Here is a 19240-nt window from a genome sequence, read left to right as displayed (position 1 = left end):
AATATTCACATTGAACTGGGTAGAAAAGGCTGAAACACATTCCCACCTAAACCACATCCCCAGCACAGATTCATACAATCAGGAGGGAACTCACAACTCTCAGCTTCTCCCTGAGGAGCAAAGGCATTGGACCCAATATCTAGCACCTCAACTTGTAAAACTTCCACCTGAGGGACAGGCCACTGCAACATCAAGCTCTGAAAGCCAATGGGGCTTGCATCCATGAGACCTACAAGACAATAGCAAACAAAGAATTAGTTCTTAATTGGCTCCTGAGGACTCACTGTGCCTATTCAGCAAAGATTCGGTCTCAGCACAGAGGGAGCAGACAGAAACACCCAGCTCCCAGTCTTTCCCTGAAGGAGGTCTATTTGCATACTTCAGAAGGTGCTGCGATAAGGTCAGGCTTCTAATTTAGCACACATCAAGGAACTGACTGTGATTCTCTAGAGAAACCAAGGAGTTCCAGCAGGTGCCATCTCCAAGTTCTCCCTCTGGCCCACTCCAGGTTGCCAGTGTCTCCTTAGAAGGAGTTGTGCACTTATCAGGTGCCCAGCAATCTCTGGTTCAACAAGCCTTTCACATTTTTCTTATGTATGATATATTTCAGAATCACTGTTCTAATTTTTTCAAAAGGAAGCAACTTTAACACAGAAAAACTGAAATGAAAGAAAATGTTTAATATGTAATGAATTTTACAAAACATGGACTATATAAAATAATGATAAATTAATGCCTAATTTGTAGGGCTATAAAACAAAGAAGAAAATAAAATACTAGAAAATGATGGCATATCTCTCATAGGATTAGTGAATGGGTTAAAAGCATATATCCCTTGGGAGCAGTGTAGAGAAAATTACTAGCCATAGAATTCTGTGTATGTTAAAATTTTAAAACTAACCAATCATTGAAATAATTGAAATAGAATGAATGTACTCCAAACCAATAGAGAAGAAATAAGGTAATTAAAACCCAATTTATTGGCAACCCAGAAAAGGAATAGGATATTCACAATACACATATTTGACAACTTTAAAACATATAAAGTGTTCTAAGAAATCCATTAGCAAAGAAGTCAAATAATGAAAAAAAGAGGATAAAAATATTTAAAAAGATACTTCACCAAAAAAAGATATTATCAAAATACCTAATTAATATATGTAAAAATATTGCTCAACTTCATTAGCCATCAATAAAATGACAATTAAAATCACAATGCCTTAAATCTAAACCCCAGAATGTCTCAAATGAAAAAGGTGAAAAATATTAATTGTCAGTGTCAGTAAGGGTGGGGAGCAGCCAGAATTCTGTGTACCATTTGTCAGAGTATACATCTGTGCAACCAATTTGGAAAATTATTTGATGATTTCACTTGAAGGTATATCTTCAGATGAAATGTGGAATGGGTTTACCAAAAGATATGTACTAGTGTATATAACAGTACTATTCATAATAGTCCCAAACTGTTAGTTATTCAAATGCCTTTCAGCCATAGAATGAATAAGTTAACTGCGGTGTATTCACAAATAAAATAGAGCCACGAGAGTACAGAATCTACAACTACATGGAAAATAAGGATGATTCTTATAATCATAATAATGAATGAAAAATCATACAAAAGGGACACATACTCCATAAATCTATTCATCTAAAATACAAAAAGAAAAACTCATCTATGTTGCTAAAAATTTGATTAGTGGTTCCTCATGACTAGCTACAGACTGATAGGGAGCATGAACATCATGGAGTAATGGTGATACCCTGTTTCTTAATCTGAGTGCTGGGCATAGAGGTATGTTTAACTTGAGAAATTCATTGATTATTACATTTATGTGCATTTTGATTTGTATATTATATTTTGATGAAAAGTTTTTAAAAACTCTAAAAACATTTCCTTATCAATACAAAAGAATTCAGTAAAGAAGAAAATGAAAAAGATAAATAATCAGCATATATAAAAACTATTCCAAATATATCAAGCCTCATGGTGAATTCAAATAGATTAACCATTCAGTTAGAATATAAAAATATAAACATAGGAAATCTTTTAATGAAATATGTATTTAAATCATAAACTCACCAACGGGTTGAGAGTAAAATAAGGTAAAATGATACAAGAACATCCTAATCAAAATGAAGATGGAGGGGCTACATCAGGGTTTCCCAACAGTGATACTATTGATATTTGGGGCGGGATAATTATTTGTCAGGAAGGATTGTCCTTGTAGGTTGTTTAGCAGCACCCCAGGCCTCTACACACTCAATGCCAGTAGCACTACCACCCCCCTATTGTGACGACCAAAAATGTCTCCAGATATCATAAAATTACCCTTAGATTACAAAATCACCCCCAGTTGAGGACCACTGAGTTACATTAATACGATACAAAGTAGACTTTAAGGCAAAGCTATTAATAGACTTAAAGAAAGTTATTGTGTAGTTTTAAAATATTTAAATCATATTTTTCTTCAATAAATATTTATTAACCTCCTACAATAGGATAGACACCAGGGAAACAATAAAGAAGAAGCAGATAAAATTCTAGTTGTCACAGAGCTCATACTCTAATGGGGATCAACAACAAACAATAAAAAAATAAATAACTCATTGATAAGAGCTAGAAATAAAAATACAACATAGTAAATGAATGGATTTTGATATAGTGAAGTGTTATTTTATATAAAGTTCCCAGAGAAGATTTATTTAATGAATTGGCATTTCAAAAGATACTTCAAGAAAGTCATGTTTACTAAAGATTGTTTAGGAAGAAGGCAAAGCAAGTATTATACTTACATATGGTCTGAGAAAGGAGCTAGGCATATTCCAAGTAACAAGGAAGGGGAGAGTGTGGCTCAAGCAGAGTAATAGAGAGGAACTGAAGTAGAAGATAAAAGTAGTGTGGTTGGCTGGTCAAAGAATTTTGAATTAATTGGATACAGTGATTCTAACTTCATATTAGCTAAAAACAAAGAATGAAAATACACAGAACTACTATTGTTAGAATTTCAAACAAATTTATGAAAATCTATAACCACCTTTGGAGATTTTAAAACACCTCTCTCAGCAGCTAAAAGGTCAATCTGACAGAATATTAGCAAAAATCCAGAAAAGTTGAACAACATAAATAAATGGCTAGCTTCATCTAATAAACATATCCATAAGTTTGAAAATAAACTCTTTATCCTTTATTACCCTGTATTCCTAATCTTAGTGAATAGCATTATCTAAGTCACATCATCACCAAACTCAGAAACTGGGTTGTTACAGCTGAATCTTTTATCCTGTCCCCTCCCATCTCCCATATTTGCACAATTATTATCTCAAAGCTATCTTCAGAACTACACTCATAGGTTTTTCTTCCTCTCCACCTGTTTTGCAAAAGTCCATGAATCTCTCACCATAATTTGCCTACAACACAGTTTCTGGAAAGCACAAGCTGTTTTTTAAAATCTATTCTTCATGCTAACAATATAACCTTCTTAAAACAAAACTAATACCATGCAACTTCCATACTTAAATTTTTCAACCAAGTCAAGGATAAAGCCCAAATTTACAGCAAATACCTTTTCTTATTAATTCTGTCCAAATTATTTTTCTTATGTGGGTCTTAGCTTAAATGTCACTTCATCAGAAAAGGCTTCCTTACCACATCTTAATTTAAATTAGTTTTCTTATTAATTCTTAATTCTAGCTTTCTGAATTTCCATTTCTTTTTCTTTGGGGAATTTTTAATTATATATTTATTTGTAAAATTAATTCTTTAATATCAATCTTTCAATCAGACTGAAATGCCATACCTTTAAAGGCATATTTTATTTTGTTTACTCCATAAACTTAGCACAGTGATTGAATGAATGACTGATACCCTAGGATATCCAATGTTGTATCACCCTAGCCCCATTGTAGTCACACTAATCACTCTATCTACCTACTAAAACATTATCATATTCTCTAAATTTACGATTTCACAGTTCTGTGTTTTTTGCTCAGAAACCTCATTACCTTTTCCCTCAAATGCCCTTCATGCTTACATGGTTAGTCTGCTAAACACTTATAAATTTCTCAGGAACCAATTAAAAATCATCTCTTTAATTAAGTCATTTGGCCTTTCTATCTCCATTGTACTGTCCATGGAACAGTGAGCATAGAAATCACAGCAGTCACTTTAGAAAAGATAATTTAATATAAATATTTGTTAACTAGATATTGAAGAATTTAAAAGACAAAAAAAGGTACATGAAGGTGTTTTCTTAGGTAGGCAGCTACTGGGAACAGCTACATCTCTAATGCTGGGGGAACAAAAGGGGTTGGAATTTTTAAATCTTAAGAAATTTAGAGGAAAAGTCTTTCAAACTTTAACTCTGATGTCTGAGGAGAAGGTCCCTCTACATTGGGTTCTATGGTTTCTGGTTTCATAAATGTTGTGGAGATTGCTACTAATAGAATGAAGTGCCATGTTTAGGATAACCATCACTGAGCTCTGCTAAGGTGATGGTGACAGAAACAGGAAACAGACCACAACAAAATGATACGTTCCTTTCTTTCTCTTTCAGACTTCTAGCTTCTATCACCATCTATTGCAGAGACTTAGAAGGGAGCTATCTTACCTAAGAAAATATGCTTCGCAAGTCTGAGAGTACAGAAAGCGTGTTTAAAGAAAATAAGATAGTAACTTAATAATTGGCAAATAGCTCTACATTGTTTATTGTAGTTATTTTTGTAAACTTTTCTTCATTTACTTTTTTGACAAATGTTTACTGATAGCACACTCTGTCAGTTTCTACAGCTAGAATGATAAATAGTAATTACTGAGTTCCTGCCCTCATGGTGCTTATTGTCTGAGTTTTCTGTTCCACTAAACTCCATACACTTTTAATCAGAGAACACACCTTTAAAACATATATTATTTTAAAATATGGAATATTTTAAATATATAGACTACAATACAACAGGCAACCATGACTGCAGTGACCCAGGTCTCTTTAGAACAGTGCTTCTCAACTGAGGATGATTTAGTCCCCACACCAGTGAACATTTAAAAATGTATGCAAATAGTCAGCAAACTATAAGCTCATGGCCAAATCCTGCCAACTGCTTGTTATTATAACTAAAATTTTATCGGAACATGGTCACACCTGATTTTTAGGAACTGTTTATGTCTGCTTTCATGTTCCACAAACAGAGGTGTGATTGTGACAGAGACTGAATGACCCACAAAGTCTGAAATATTTAGTATTTGAAGCATTAGAGAAAATATTTGCCATTCTCTAGAACACATAATTAAAATTTAGTACCAACACTTAAAAGGATATTATATAGGTAGATTTTTTTAATGTATGTACGTAAATATATGTCAACAAAATTAACCAGAGGAAATTTATTAATTTACACTTCAAATTGGAATAAATTTTGTGTAAATAACCAACTTCCCCAGAGCACTAAAATATTCAATTTTCAATTTTCATTCTAATTTAAAACATTTTCTGAAAAGAAATGAGGACAGTCTCAGAGGCCTCTGGGACAACATTCAACACACCAACATTCCAATTATAGGGGTCCCAGAAGAAGAAGAAAAGGAGAAAGTGTCTGATAAAATATTTGAGAGATTATATTTGAAAACTTCCCTAACATGGGAAAGGAAACAGCCACCCAATCCAGGAAGCACAGAGAGTCCCATACAGGATAACCCCAAGGAGAAACATGCTGAGACACATATTAATCAAACTAAAAAATATTAAATAAATGAAAAAGAAAACATTAAAAGCAGGAAGAGAAAAGCAACAAATAACATAAAAGGGAATCCCCATAAGGTTATCAGATGATTTTTCAACAAACACTGTGCAGGCCAGAAAGGAGTGGCAGGATATATTTAAAGTGATGAAAGGAAAAAACCTACAACCAAGATTATTCTAGCCAACAAGGATCACATTCAGATTTGATGGAGAAATCAAAAGATTTACAGACAAGCAAAAGCTAAGAGAATTCAGCACCACCAAACCAGCTTTACAACAAATGCTAAAGGAACTTCTCTCGGTGGGAAACACAAGAGAAGAAAAAGACCTACGAAAACAAACCCAAAACAATTAAGAAAATGGTAATATGAACATACATATCAATAATTACCTTAGATGTAAATGGATTTAATGCTCCAAACAAAAGACACAGACTGGCTAAATGGATAAAAAAACAAAACCTGTATATATGCTGTCTACAAGAGACCCACTTCAGACCAAGGGACACATACAAACTGAAAGTGAAGGGTTGGAAAAAGATATTCCATGCAAATAGAAATCAAAATAAAGCTGTAGTAGCACTACCCAAGTTAGACAAAATAAACTTTAAAATAAGACTGTTTCAAGAGATAAAGGACACTACACAATGATCAAGGGATCAATCCAAGAAGAAGATATGATACTTATAAATATCTATGCACCTAACATAAGAGCACTTCGAGATAAGGAAAATGCTAACAGCCATAAAAGGGGAAATTGACTGTAATACAATAATAGTGGGGGACTTTAACACCCCACTTACACCAATGGAAAGACCATCCAGAAAAATTCCTAAGGAAACGCAAGCCTTAAATAACACATTACACCAGATAGATTTAATTGATATTTATAGGACATTCCATCCAAAAACAGCAGAATACACTTTTTTCTCAAGTGCACATGGAACATTCTCCAGGATAGATCACATCTTGGGTCACAAATCAAGCTTCAGGAAATTTAAGAAAATTGAAATCATAACAAGCATCTTTTCCAACCACAATGTTATGAGATTAGAAATCAATTACAGGAGAAAAAAACCTGTAAAAAACAAAAATACATGGAGGTTAAACAATATGCTACTAAATAACCAAAACATCACTGAAGAAATCAAATAGGAAATCATAAAATACCTTGAAAAAAATGACAACAAAAACATGACAACCCAAAACCTATGGGATGCAGCAAAAGCAGTTCTAAGAGGGAGGTTTATAACATTACAATCCTACCTCAAGAAACAAGAAAAATCTCAAATAAACAACCTAACCTTACACTTAAAGCAACTACAGAAACAATAAAAAAAGAAAAAAAAAATAATAGATGGAAAGAAATCATAAAGATCAGAGCAGAAATACATGAAATAGATACAAAGAAAACAATAACAATGATCAATAAAATTAAAGGTGGTTCTTTGAGAAGATAAATGAAATTGATAAACCATTAGCCAGATTCATCAAATAAAAAAAGGGAGAGGACTCAAATCAATGAAATTAGAAATGATAAAGGAGAAGTTACAACTGACACCACAGAAATACAAAGGATCATAAGAGACTACTACAAGCAACTATATGCCAATAAATAGACAACCTGGAAAAAGTGGACAAATTCTTAGAAAAGTGCAACCTTCTAAGACTAAACCAGGAAGAAATAGAAAATATGAACAGAACAATCACAAGCAGTGAAATTCAAACTGTGATGAATAATCTTCCAACACACAAAAGCCCAGGACCAGATGGCTTCACAGGTGAATTCTATCAAACATTTAGAGAAGAGCTAACACCTATCCTTCTCAAACTCTTCCAAAAAATTGCAGAAGGAACACTCCCAAACTCATTTTATGAGTCCACCATCACCCGGATACCAAAACCAGACAAAGATATCACACACACACACAAAAATTACAGGCCAATAACACTGATGAACATAGATGCAAAAATCCTCAATAAAACACAAGCAAATAAATCCAACAACACATTAAACGCATCACACAACATGATGAAGTGTGATTTATCCCAGAGATTCCAGGATCCTTCATAGTAAATTAATCAGTATGATAAACCATATTAACAAACTGAAGAATAAAACCTACATGATCATCTCAATAGATGCAGAAACAGCTTTCAACAAAATTCAATACCCATTTATGATAAAAACTCTACACAAAGTGGGCATAGAGGGAACCTACCTCAACCTAATAAAGGTCATATATGACAAACCCACAGAAAACATTATTCTCTGTGGTGAAAAACTGAAAACTTTTCCTCTCAGATCAGGAACAAGACAAGGATGTCCACTCTCACCAGTGTTATTCAACGTAGTCTTGGAACTCCTAGCCACAGCAATCAGAGAAGAAAAATAAATAAAAGGAATCCAAATTGCAAAAGAAGTAAAACTATCACTCTTTGCAGATGACATGATACTATACATAGAACATCCTAAAGATGCCACCAGAAAAGTACTAGAACAAATCAATTAATTTAGTAAAGTGGCAGGATACAAAATTAATACACATAAATCTCTTGCATTCATTCCTATACACTCACAATGAAAGATCAGAAGATAATTTAGGGAGACAATCCCATTTACCATTGCAACAAAAAGAATAAAATACCTAGGGATAAAACTACCTAAGGAGGCAAAAGACCAGTACACAGAAAACTATAAGATACTGATGAAAGAAATCAAAGATGACACAAACAGATGGAGATATATACCATGTTCTTGGATTGAGAGAATCAATATTGTACAAATGACTATACTACTCAAAGTAATCTACAGATTCAATGTAATCCCTAAAAAGTTACCAATGGCATTTTTCACAAAACTAGAACAAAATATTTTACAATTTGTATGAAAACACAAAAGACTCTGAATATCCAAAGCAATACTGAGAAAGAAAAACAGAGCTGGAGGAACCAGTCTCCTGACTTCAAAGCTACAATAATCTTCAAAGCTACTACAAAGCTACAATAATCAAAACAGGATGGTACTGGCACAAAAACAGAATATTGACAAATGGAACAGGATAGAAAGCCCAGAGATAAACACACACACCTATGGTCAATAATCTATGAAAAAGGAGGCTAGAATACACATTGGAGAAAAGACAGCCTCTTCAGTAAGTGGTGCTGGGAAAACTGGACAATTACATGTAAAAGAATGAAATTAGAACACTCTCTAACACTACAGAAAAGTAAGCTCAAAATGGATTAAAGACCTGAATGTAAGGCCAGACACTCTAAAACTCTTATAGAAAAACATAGGCAGAACACTCTTTGACATAAATCACAAATTCACATAAATTGAATCTTTTTTGACCCACCTCCTGATGTAATGAAAATGAAAACAAAAATCAACAAATAGGACCTAATTAAACGTAAAAGCTTTAGCACAGAAAAGGAAACCGTAAACAAGATAAAAAGACAACCCTCAGAATGGGAGAAAATACTTGCAAGCAAAGCAATTGACAAAGGATTAATCTCCAAAATATATAAACAGCACATGGAGCTCAATATCAAAAAAAAAACAAACCAATCAAAAAGTGGGCCAAAGACCTAAATAGACTTTTCTCTGAAAAAGACATACAGATGGTCAAGAGGCATATGAAAGATATTCAAAATCACTAATTATTAGAGAAATGCAAACGAAAACTACAGTGAGGTATTATCTCACACCCATCAGAATGGCCATCATTGAAAAATCTACAAACAATAAATGCTGGAGAGGGTGTGGAGAAAAGGGAACCCTCTTGGTATGTAAACTGATATAGCCAGTATGGAGAACAGTATGGGGGTTCCTTAAAAACCTAAAATTAGAATTACCAATTGAAACTATCAACTTTCAATCTCACTACTGGTCATATACCCTAAGAAAACCATAATTTTAAAAGACACATGCACCCCACTGTTCATTGCAGCACTATTTATAGTAGCCAGGACAGGGAAGCAACCTAAATGCCCATCAATTGAGGAAAGGATAAAGATGTGGTACATATATACATTGGAATATTACTCAGCCATAAAAAGGAATGAAATTGAGTTATTTTTAGAGACATGGATGGACCTAGAGACTGTAATACAGAGTGAAGTAAGTCAGAAAGAGAAAAACAAATATCATATATTAATGTATGTATGTGGAATCTAGAAAAATGGTATAAATGACCTTATTTGCAAAGCAGAAATAGAGACACAGACATAGAGAAAAAATGTATGGACACCAAGGGTGGGGTGGAGTGAATCAGGAGATTGGGATTGACATGTATACATTATTGATACTATGTATAAAACAGATAATTAATGAGAACTTATAGTTCCCTGTATAACTGTATAGCTCAGGGAACTATATTCAGTGCTCTGTGGTGACCTAAATGGGAAGGACATTCAAAAAAAGAGGGGATACATGTATATGTATAGCTGATTCACTTTGCTGTACAGTAGAAACTAACACAACATTGTAAAGCAACTATACTCCAAAAAATTATTTAAAATTTTTTTTTCAAGCATTTTTTTCAAGGACATTTAATGGATGTTTAACTGATACAAGTTTTGTTTGTTCATTTGTTTTTCAGTTCCCTATTCTATTCGAACAAGTGTGTCTTCTTAAGCTCACTAGATAAGAGGCATATGTTTTCCGCAGGGGTAGTTGAATTTGGTAATATTTGGCAGATCATTTTTCACTGCAGACTTAACATACAAGATTGTACTTTATTCCTCCTTATGTGCCTGGTACTTCTGGAAGGACAATATCTTTTTTGTTTATTAGCACATTGATAATTAATTCATCAAAATGTACTGCTGTAAAAGATACATTTAGCAAACATTAAATAGAATCTCAATCCATAGATGGGCAAAATTTCTGTGTGAGCCTAGTAATTTAAAATGTTTTTCATTTGACTTGATATGCTACTAGCCTATGTAAAAAAATTTAAATAAATTGCAAAGTTAGTGCAAAAACATAAGTAAACTCAGCTAAAAAGAAAAAAAAAATCACACTCTACATTGCCTTTTAATGTTTATTATTTTCATATGTTCAGAGATAAAGTATTACTCACTGAAATATATCTCTTATTTGAACTATCATTGAAATTATAAAATTGTTTGGGGACATTGTATTAAATATTTAATTATTTTGATAAATTTTTTTTTCTCTTAGACTTCTTTTTACTCATGTCATTTCACAAAGTGACAATATATAGATTTATTTCTTTTACTTCTTTTTTAAAATTTTTAGAAACCAGTCCCATTTTTCTCTGTCTATGAAAGAAATATCTTCTCTTTCACAAGTTGTATGAAGTGTAAGTACATATCATCTCTGTCCTTTCACACCAGAAAAGGGTAAAATCCTTCAAAGTATTCTTTTCTAATTACATGCATTTTTCTTTATTTTTCTTTACAAGATAAGAATATAATAAGCTGACCTTCCCTAAAGCTGAAGTTCCTTTGTGACATTAAAAAATCAACTGGTTCAAACCCTTCAGTCATTATATAGTATATTGTCACTCATACAACAAATATTTAGTGAGCCTTTGCTACCTGTTAGGCATTGTTTAGGTTGTTTGGGATCTACGTAATTGAAAAGGGGAAATCTTTGTCTTCAAGGTGTTTTCAGCATGACAAAGAGTCAGGAAAACTGACAATACATGGTTAACTCTAGCACAATAGTACACGATTAGAAAAATTATAGTGTAAATGCTAGAGAACTATTTTAAGAGTCAGAGTAGATTTTATTGAAGAAACAATGTTTGTATAAATTTTTATAGAAATAAAGACTTTTTTTCAATAAATAGGTAAAGAGGAGGAAAAGTCATACCTGGCTGTGAGAAGAGTATGTGGAAAACTTTATCTTGAGAGTCCATTTAAAGAGTTAAATGTTCATCTGTGTATCAGGAATAATTGATGCCATGCTAGGAAATGAGTATTATGAAAAATATCAAATATGACTGCATAAAATATGCTGAAGTGTGATTTTACTTTGAAGACAATGAGGAACTATAAAGTAATTTTGAGCAAAATATAAACATTTAAAAATATTATTGAGATAATATAAACAATGATGGAGAAAAACATACACATAAGATAGATAATTAAGAGCTTGTATCTACACATCTTATTTAGTGATCAGTTAAGGGAGATGAGGAAGGAGGAGGAATAAAAATTATTGCCAGGTAGCAGGTGTGCTCCTGGCTTGTTTCTGACACGAGGATAGCAGTGCCATTATCAAGGGGTAAGTTTGGTAGAAAATCTAATACAATATATTTGATAATTACATGCAGAGTTTTAAGTGTCAGGTAAGGCTACTCACTAGAGATTGTTTATGAGCCTCTTAGCATTATGTGAAGTCATTTATGTATATGCAGTTTCCCAGGAACAGTGTATGAGGAGTGAAGAAGAATATTTGGAACATGTATATTTATAAGATGTTGGGGGAAAAGCATTCCATAAAAGAGGAGACAGTTTGGGAGTTTCTTACAAAACTAAGATATAATACCCAGCAAACCCACTCATAAATATTCACACAACTAACTTAAAAACTTATATCCACAGAAAAACCTGCACACAAATATTTATAGCAATTTTATTCATAATTTTTAAAACTTGAAGGCAACCAAGATGTCTTTTAATAGGTGAATGGGTAAACAAAGTGTGATCCATTCATACAATGCAGTATTATTCATCAACAAAAAGAAAAAAATCTATAGAAATACAAAAAAAAAAAAAATCGAGGACCTTAAAAACACATTAAGTGAAATAAACCAATCTGAAAAGGTTAAATACTGTATGAATTCAATAATACAACAATTTGGAAAAAGCAAAACTATGGAGACTGTAAAAAGATCAATGGTTGCCAGGGGTTTAGGGGGAGGGAGGGATGAACAGGTAGAACAGAGGAGATTTTTAGGGAAGTGAAGTTATTCTATATGATACAGAAATAATGAACATGTGTAATTATACATTTGTGAAAACTCATAGAAGGTACAATACAAAAAGTGAACCCTAATGTAAAGTATTAACTTTAGTTAATATTTGTATCAATATTACTTAATTGATCATAACAAAAGTACAATGCTAATACAAAATTTAAATAATAGGAGAAACGGGGTCAGAGAGGGAGTATGTGGGAACTCTCAGTAATTTCATATCAATGTTTTGTCCTATAAAAATATTTATAAATATAAAAATAAATAACTATTATCATAAAAATACTGAAAAGCATAAAGAAGGAAATAAAAGTGACTTGAAATTTCTTAAAAGAAGTGAAAAATTGTCTATTAGCCTTTATATTTGAAAAAGCAAAAATGACTAAATATAATATCAAAAAAATAATGATGGTTACTCATTGTCAGATAATGAAATAATGTATACAGGTAGATTTCACCATCTGGTAGCTTGCCTTAAAATATCTGATATAAACAAACAAGATTATAAAAGCTGAATATTGAGAGGAGCCATGACCCATTCTTTATTTTGCTAGAGTATTTAAAACATTTTTTAAAAGACATTTACCAAGACATTCAAATATTTTCTTTCCTCCATGAACACCTGTTTAATACTTTGAACAATTAATAGTATTGTGTAATTATATATTACCTGCCAATGTTTATTTCTTGAAGTTTAGCTTTTTTGAACAGTGATTCTATGAAAACTGAGGGCTTTCATTATCTATCAGATTCCTTTTTCTTCTCTTACTCTTTTTCCAGATTCATAATATATGCTAATATGACACAATAGCAGCAGGATAATAACATACTCTCATTCACTCCTTTAAAAACTTGTAATAAATTTCTACCATGTGCCAGAATTTACTATGCATGAGTGAAAATAAAAGAAAATATTGTTTATAAATTTAGATATCACAAAGTCCTGTAAAATACTCTGTCTCAGTGAAATCTTTCAAAAACTATGAAGTTATTGTTATTAGTTTAAGAGAGGGAAAAAAGGAATACATAGTTAGCAGGTAGTAGCTAACATGTGAACAAATAATATTTTAAATACCACATAAGTTTCATAATGGTGCAGAGATTTCTAAATTAAATATTGAGAGTTAAATGCTTTTCTACTTGTCAGTACACTTTATTACATTCTGTTGCTTTTCTCCAAACTCAAAATTTGTACAAGCTATAACATATTTTATAACTTTTAACTGAAATATTTTAAGAACATTTATTTGTCCATTTGACTTTGGTTGGTATCAAAGATATCATTAAATATCCATACTTACCCTTTATACATGCTATCATTCTTTTCTTTCCTTTTTTTTTTTTTTTTTAGTGCTTTTAAGTTTTTTTCAGTTTTATTGAGATATAATAGACACATAACATTGTGGGATTTTTTTAAATTAATTAATTAATTTATTTATTTTTGGCTGCTTTGAGTCTTTGTTGCTGCGCATGGGCTTGCTCTTGCTGTGGCGAGTGGGGGCTACTCTTCTTTGCGGTGCACAGGCTTCTCATTGTGGTGGCTTCTCTTGTTGCTGAGCACGGGCTCTAGACACGCGGGCTTCAGTAGTTATGGCTCATGGGTTTAGTTGCTCCACGGCATGTGGGATCTTCCTGGACCAGGGCTCGAACTCTTGTCCCCTGAATTGGCAGGCGGATTCTTAACCACTGTGCCACCCGGGAAGTCCCCATGCTACCATTCTTAAAAATAAAAAATATATATATTAAAATTTCTGTTTAGGAACAGCATGGCTAAGTGATGAAAATGGAGTTATGACTGATGAAGAATAGAATGTGATAATATGATTATGCTCTGGTGGCTTTCACTTCTCCCCAAGATCTGAATTTGTTCCTTGTTTACAATAGTTTTCCTTTAATAAACACTAAGTTTGTCCAAGTAAATAATTTCTTGAATAACTCACCAAACATAGGCAACAAGAACTAGAATAAGTCGGACTATCTTACATAAGAAGATTATTCACAGCAAAGGAAATAGTCAATAAATTGAAAAGAAAACCTACAGAATGAGAAAAAATATTCACAAAATATACATCTGATAGGAATTAATTCCAAAATGTATAAAGAATCCATGCAACTCCAGAGCAAAAAAGCAAATAATCCAAATGAAAAGTGGGCAAAGGATCTGAATAGATATTTTTCCAAAGAAGACATAAAAATGACCAATATGTATATGGAAAAAGTTGAACATCACTAATCATCAGGGAAATGCAAATTAAGACCACAATGAGATATCACCTCATACACCTTAGGATGGCTTTTATCAAAAAGACAAGAGATAACGAATCTTAGGAAGGATGTAGCGAAAACAGAACCCTTATACCCACTGTTGGTGGGAATGCAAATTAGTACTACCATTATGGAAAAAAGTATGGTGGGTCTTAAAAAAAAATTAAAAATTGATCATATGATCAAGCAATACCACTCCTGACTATATATTCAAAGAAATCAAAATCAGTATCTCAAAGAGATAACTGCACACCCATGTTTATTACAGCATTATTCACAATAGACAAGATATGGAAATAACATTTGTCCAGCAACAAATGAAAGAAAAAAGATGTGGTATATATGTACAATGAAATATTAATCAGCCATGAGAAAGAAGGAAATCCTGCCATTTGCACAACACGGATTGACCTTGAGGACACTATGCTAAGTGAGATAAGCCAGACAGAGAGTGACAAAACTGTATGATATCACTTATATGTGAATATGAAAAATCTGAACTTGTAAAAACAGAGAGTAGAGAAGTGGTTACCAAAATATGGGGTGCGGGGAAATTGAGGAGATATTGTTGAAGGGTATAAATTTACACCTGGTAGATAAATAACTTCTAAATATCTAAGGCACAACATATTTATTATAGTCAACAATACTGTATTATAACTTCAAGATTGCTAAGTTGCTAAGAGACTAGATATCAATTATCCTCAACACAAAAAGAGATGATAATTATGTGACATAATAAAGGGGTTAGCTAATGCTTCTGCATCAGTCGTACTGCACTATATAAATGTATCAAACCAAGAAATGGTACACCTCAAAATTACACAATGTTATATGTCAATTATATCTCAATTAAAAAAAAAAGAAATCTAATTATACACAAAATAGTTTGTAAGAAACTGATCACATGAATATCTAGATGCCCTTAACTAACGATTGATGTCTTCCAGTAAAATGTCCAGATTCTTTCAATATTAAAGGTTCAGTACTCCCTCTTGAATATTATAGGCACTATATTAACTATTTTAGACCAAGTAGATATACACACAAACGTACACAGACAGATTTCCTAAAGTAAATACTATTTTTTTTTATATGAAAAAGCATATACACTCTGACTTCTGGTTACTACTTCTCCAGAAGTTCTGCATGATTACCAACTACCTGCAGTCCCCAGAACAACTTATTCTCTTTCATATTTTTAAACAAATTTCCCCTCTTTTCTGGAAAGTATTAGCCATTTTGTCTACCTGGCACATATTCATTCATCCTATAAAATCCAGACTAATCATTATGTCCTCTATGAAGATTTCCCTGACTTGCCTTAAAAACCTTAACTCAATCCTTTGTTAGTTCAGTGCTTTTCTATATCATTTCTATTGGATAGTATACTTGTGTGTGTACGTCTGTGTGTGTATCTGTGAGTGAGTGTGTGTATAGAAGTGAATTACTAGAGAACATGATTACGTCTTTATTTTTTTTTTCATTTCTAATATTGCTCTATTTTTTTTAATGGATCTTTATTGGAGTGTAATTGCTTTACAATACTGTGTAAGTTTCTGTTGTACACTAAAGTGAATCAGCCAAATGCATACATACATCCCCATATCCCCTCCTCTTGAGACTGCCTCACATTCTCCCTATCCCACCCTTCTAGTTCATCGCAATGCACAGAGCTGATTTCCCTGTGCTATGCTGCTGCTTCCCACTAGCTAATTATTTTACAGTCGGTAGTGTATATATGTCGATGCTATTCTCACTCTGCCTCAGCTTCCCCCTCCCACCACGTGTCCTCAAGTCCATTCTGTATGTCTATGTCTTCATTCCTGCCCTGCAACTAGGTTCATCAGTACCATTTTTTTTTTTTAAGATTCCATATATATGCGTTAGCATATGGTATTTGTTTTTCTCTTTCTGACTGACTTCACTCTGTATGACAGACTCTAGGTCCATCCACCTCACTACAAATAACTCAATTTCTTTCCTTTTTATGGCTGAGTAATATTCCATTGTATATATGTGCCACATCGTCTTTATCCATTCATCTGCTGATGGACATTTACATTGCTTCCATGTCTTGGCTGTTGTAAATAGTGCTGAAATGAACATTTTGGTACATGTCTCTTTTTGAATTATGGTTTTCTCAGGGTATATGCCCAATAGTGGGATTCTTGGGTTACATGGTAGTTCTATTTTTAGTTTTTTAATGAACCTCTATACTGTTTTCCATAGTGATTCTATCAATTTACATTCCCACCAACAGTGCAAGAGGGTTCCCTTTTCACCTCACCCTTTCCAGCATTAATTGTTTCTAGATTTTTTGATAATGGCCATTCTGACCAGCATGAGGTGATATCCCATTGTAGTTTTGATTGGCATTTCTCTAATAATTAGTGATGTTGAGCATCTTTTCATTTGTCTCTTGGCCATCTGTATGTCTTCCTTGGTGAAATATCTCTTTAGGTCTTCTGCCCATGTTTTAATTGGATTATTTGTCTTTTGATATTGAGCTCCATGAGATGTTTGTATATTTTGGAGATTAATCCTTTGTCCATTGTTTCATTTGCAAATATTTTCTCCCATTCTGAGTGTTGTCTTTTTGTCTTGTTTATGGTTTCTTTTGCTGTGCAAAAGCTTTTAAGTTTAATTAAATCCCATTTGTTTATTATTGTTTTTATTTCCATTACTCTAGGAGATGGGTCAGAAAAGATCTTGCTGTGGTCTATGTCAAAGAATGTTTTTCCTGTTTCCTTCTTAGAGTTTTATAGTGTCTAGTTTTACATTTAGGTCTTTACTCCATTTTGAGTTTATTTTTGTGTATGGTGTTAGGGAGTGTTCTAATTTCATTCTTTTACATGTAGTTGTCCAGTTCTGCCAGCACCACTTACTGAAGAGGCTGTCTTTTCTCCATTTTATGTTCTTGCCTCCTTTGTCATAAATTAGGTGACCATATGTGCATGGGTTTTTCTCTGGGCATTCTATCCTGTACCATTGACCTATATTTCTGTTTTTGTGCCAGTACCGTACTGTCTTGATTACTGTAGCTTTGTGGTATAGTTTAAGGTTGAGGAGACTGATTTCTCCAGCTCAGTTTTTCTTTCTCAAGATTGCTTTGGCTATTTGGGGTCTTTTGTGTTTCCATATGAATTGTCAAATGTTTGTTCTAATTCTGTGAAGAATGTCATTGGTAATTTGATAGGGATTGCATTCATCTATTTTTGAACTGAAGTATAGTTGATTTGTAGTATTGTGGTAGTTTCAGTTTACAACACAATGATTCAATATTTTTATAAAGTATACTCCATTTAAAGTTACTATAAAATAATGGCTGTATTTTACTGTGCTGTACAATATATTTTCGTTGCTTATTTATTTTATATGTAGTAGTTTGTATCTCTTAATCCTTTACCCCTATTATGTCCCTCTCCCCTCTTTTCCCCACAATGGTAACCACTAGTTTGCTCTCTGTGAGACTATTTCCATTTTCTCATATATATTCATTTGTTTTACTTTTTTAGACTCTAGGTATAAGTGACACCATAATGTATTTGTCTTTCCCTGTCTGACTTATTTCACTTTGCATAATATACTCCAAGTCCATCCATGTTGTTGGAAATGACACAATTTCATTCTTTTTATAGCAGAGTAATATTCCACTCCGAGTGTGTGTGTGTGTGTGTGTGTGTGTGTGTATCACACTTTCTTTATCCATTCATATGTGGATGGACACTTAGGTTGCTTCCATATCTTGGTTGTTGCAAATAATGCTGCTATGAACATAGGAGTGCATGTATCTTTTCAAATTAGTATTTTAGTTTTCTTCATTTATTTTTTCTAATAGCACTTTGGTAGACTCTAGGATTTTCTATATATAGTATCACGACACCTACAAATAGGGACAGTTTTACTTCTCCCTTCCAATTTGGATGTCTTTATTTCTTCCTGCCTGATTGCTATGGCTAGGACTTACTTACAATACAAAAACGTTAAATAGAAGTGGTGAAAATGAGCATCTTTGTCTTGTTTCTGGTTTTAAAGGAAAGGCTTTCAACTTTTCACTGTTCAGTATGATGTTAGCTGTGGGTTTGTCATAAATGGTCCTTATTATGTTGAGATAATGCTCCCTCTATAACAATTTTAATGAGTTTTTGTCATGAATGGATGTTGAATTTTGTCAAATGTTTTTTCTCCATCTATTGAGATGATCCTGTGATTTTTGTCCTTTCTTTTGTTAATGTAGTATATCACATTGATTGACTTGCAAATATAAAACCATCCTTGGTTCTCTTCA

At 32.8% G+C, this 19240-nt stretch overlaps 1 long non-coding RNA gene and 1 pseudogene across 2 annotated transcripts in view; both read right to left on the bottom strand.

Annotated features, from left to right (window-relative positions):
• The window catches only part of LOC309647939 (thioredoxin reductase-like selenoprotein T pseudogene), a 481034-nt pseudogene that overhangs the window by 52385 nt on the left and 409409 nt on the right, over positions 1–19240 (bottom strand). The gene's annotated exons all lie outside the window — the stretch shown is intronic.
• LOC309647960 overlaps positions 14069–19240 on the bottom strand; it is a 675074-nt gene continuing 669902 nt past the window's right edge. The window contains exon 2 of the long non-coding RNA XR_014256417.1: positions 14069–16859. This is a non-coding gene — a long non-coding RNA (uncharacterized lncRNA). The remainder of the gene's footprint in view (positions 16860–19240) is intronic.

The sequence above is a fragment of the Balaenoptera physalus genome, assembly GCF_965194825.1.
Source record: "Balaenoptera physalus genome assembly, chromosome: 18".
Classification (NCBI taxonomy): Eukaryota; Metazoa; Chordata; class Mammalia; order Artiodactyla; family Balaenopteridae; genus Balaenoptera; species Balaenoptera physalus.
Note: the sequence above shows the minus strand (reverse complement) of the source record. Positions and strands in the feature narration are given on the sequence as shown.